Raw genomic sequence first — 3,004 nt, 5'->3', positions numbered from 1 at the left:
TACACATTTCCTTTCCTATTTCATTCGCAAATAGAGCACTGCCACTGTGATTCTTGTCTTAAAGTAAATCGTAAGACTGTAATGTTTCTTAACGATTATTATACTGAACCAATAATATTGCAAGCAAAGAAACAAAAAATATTTAGATACGGTCTACGAGCGTTCTCCTCCTGGATAAAGAATTATTACAGGACGTCATTTCGAGAGTTTAACGTAATACACGGTTAATTATTCTGTTTTTTGTATAAATGAACGTGTATAAAGCTAAGATAATCTTACGAGGCTGTAGAACACACTCTGCGTCACTGCTGTTGTTTACAACAGGCGCTGGATTGCAGGATCAATGGAACAGCCTATCAATCCTCTTCCGGAAGGTTAAGTGCTGGCCTCGAAGATTTATTGCTTTGAGGAAGGCTTCCGGATAAAACTTCGTTGGAAAATTTTCGAAGGGATTTCCGTTGTCTGAAACACGGTTAAGTTCAGTAATATAAGAGCGACAAAAGTTTCTTCTACGGAGAATGAGGGCAAAACCACTCCAGTTGACACTCGACAATGTAGGATTATTCTCCATTAAGACAGAATGAAAAGGAAAATATATAGTCCATTATACGTTTATATGTAAAATGCTTCGTCATCCATTTTAGTGAAATGTATAGCATTAAACTTTTCGGATTAATAAGCCTTGTGAAATTACTGTTCCACAGGGCCATTTTCACAAGTTACTAAATCATAAAATACTTCAGTTAAACTCACTGTATACGTTATCCTCTCGTTCTTTGCTTATATGTACTCATACTTTACCATTAGTAAAATTTACACAATGGAAAATAAATTCTCTCTCACGAGACAGAGAAAAATCAACAAAACTGAGGTAAACGGCACATTTCACTGTGTGAAATGCACTTTATGTGAGATAATGATTCGGCGAGCTAGAGAGAAGCAACGTTCTCAACACAAACTTGTGTTGGTCCACATCTTACCTATCTTGAGAAGACGCGAATCTCATTCTCCAAATTTGTGCCATTGCTTACAAGAAAAACTGTCTCCATAACAAAGAGTAACGTCTTAAAGGACTAATGTCTTCATCGGAGGTTTGTAGCACTAATGTTCCTGAAAAGAAAGTATCATTGCAATAAACTTGCCAACACAGTTAACTGAAGCAGTTCCCATTTGTATACACCACAGAATAGGGCATCAAGTAGTCTTATTCTTCTAAAATAATTCTTTTCAAGGGGCTCTCGGGGTCGGCTAAGTACATAAACATCTATGCTGTATTATGTTGTCTCATTCTTCTCTGTTCACGGTGAAGACCATAAAGTGTCTTAAAATTTTATGCTTTCACAGCTCTATCATCTACAGGTTAGAAAGGAAAACTTTCTACAGCAAAATTGTCAATATAGTAATTGCTCCACCAGAAGCAAGTAGATCCCGAAAATTTATTTGCTTGAATTGTACTCATCATAATTGTCTAATTTTCTTCTATAAAAACAAATCACTTTGGTATTTCAGGAACCGACTTTACTGCTAAAGTATTAGCACTATTTTACTTTAAATTTTTCGTTTGTGCAGTGCAGCGAACATGTGTAAAACATGCCTCCTCACCTATTATTATTACTTAAGACTGTATAAGTGAAAACAAACAACAGAGAACAGCTGTAGTACACTTTCCAGGCACACTAATTTGACCACTTGGCAAATACCTGAATAAACACCGTTTGCAGCGTCAATTGTTGCGAGACATGGAGTGTACAAGGGTTTCTTTTGGCTAGATTCTAGTTTGGGGTACCGGTACTCTGACGCACACACTCCAGCCGATAGGCAGATAGCGAAACCAGATTGCGTTCAGAATAATGACACTTCGCCTGTTAAAAAATTTTATCACCGAATTGTCGAAATATGAGGAAAAAGTTTTCGAATTTACTTTCCTCCAGGAATGTTCTCAAGCTGGTATTGTTGTTTGGATCCAGGGATAGCTATGATCCGAAGTAGAAAGCTCTGAACTATTTACTGAGTAAATTGAGTGTACATCGGAAAGGTCGATTAGGCGCAACACGAGGGGAAGCGTTCATTGTAGTTCACAAAAATATTGACCCTATTGAGGTCTAAGTTGAGTATGACACTGAAGTAATCTGGTCTCGTATAACAAGTGTGAGTGAAAGTAAGTTACTAGAGTCATTCAAGCAAAATCTTCAGCCAGAAACACGTGAATACCCAGATCATGATGTACTACTTGCAGGTGTCTTTAACTTGCCGAGTACAAACTTGGAAATCAAAGGATTCATATTAGGAGGTACAGACCGACAATCTTGCGAAGTATATTTGACGGTAGTATCTCTTCCCGAAAGAACAGTTACCGTGGATGACCATGCAGCTTTAGAAATGAAATGATATTTAAATGGACACCCTAGCTGCAAACAGGCGTTGATATACTTCATTGGGGACATGTTGAAAATGTGTGCCCCGACCGGGACTCGAACCCGGGATCTCCTGCTTACATGGCAGACGCTCTATCCATCTGAGCCACCACGGGCACAGAGCATAGTGCGTCTGCAGGGACTTATCCCTTGCACGCTTCCCGTGAGATCCACATTCCCAGCATGTCCACACCACTACATTCGTAGTGCGCCTAATAGATGTTTGACCATCATACTCATTACTCGTGGCAGATTGATCTGCCAAGTCCCGTACGAGTTCGGGCATAGCGTGTGCGTTCGCACAAGAAGGTCAATGGCCGGGAAGCCTTTTTTTAACTATATATGACGGTAGTATCTGTTCCCGAAAGAACAGTTACCGTGGATGACCATGCAGCTTTGCTAGAAATGAAATTATAATTAAATGGACACCCTAGCTGCGAACAGGCGTTGATACACTTCATTGGGGACGTGTTGAAAATGTGTGCCCCGACCGGGACTCCAACCCGGGATCTCCTGCTTACATGGCAGACGCTCTATCCATCTGAGCCACCACGGGCACAGAGGATATTGCGTCTGCAGGGACTTATCCC

General features: G+C 40.1%; 1 non-coding gene across 1 annotated transcript; it reads right to left on the bottom strand.

Annotated features, from left to right (window-relative positions):
- Positions 1 to 2,456: 2,456 nt before the first annotated feature.
- On the bottom strand, positions 2,457 to 2,531 carry Trnat-ugu. Its single transcript has one exon. It is a non-coding gene; the product is annotated as a tRNA-Thr (tRNA).
- Positions 2,532 to 3,004: the final 473 nt, after the last annotated feature.

Source organism: Schistocerca piceifrons, chromosome 3, assembly GCF_021461385.2.
Source record: "Schistocerca piceifrons isolate TAMUIC-IGC-003096 chromosome 3, iqSchPice1.1, whole genome shotgun sequence".
In the NCBI taxonomy this organism is placed as follows: Eukaryota; Metazoa; Arthropoda; class Insecta; order Orthoptera; family Acrididae; genus Schistocerca; species Schistocerca piceifrons.
Note: the sequence above shows the minus strand (reverse complement) of the source record. Positions and strands in the feature narration are given on the sequence as shown.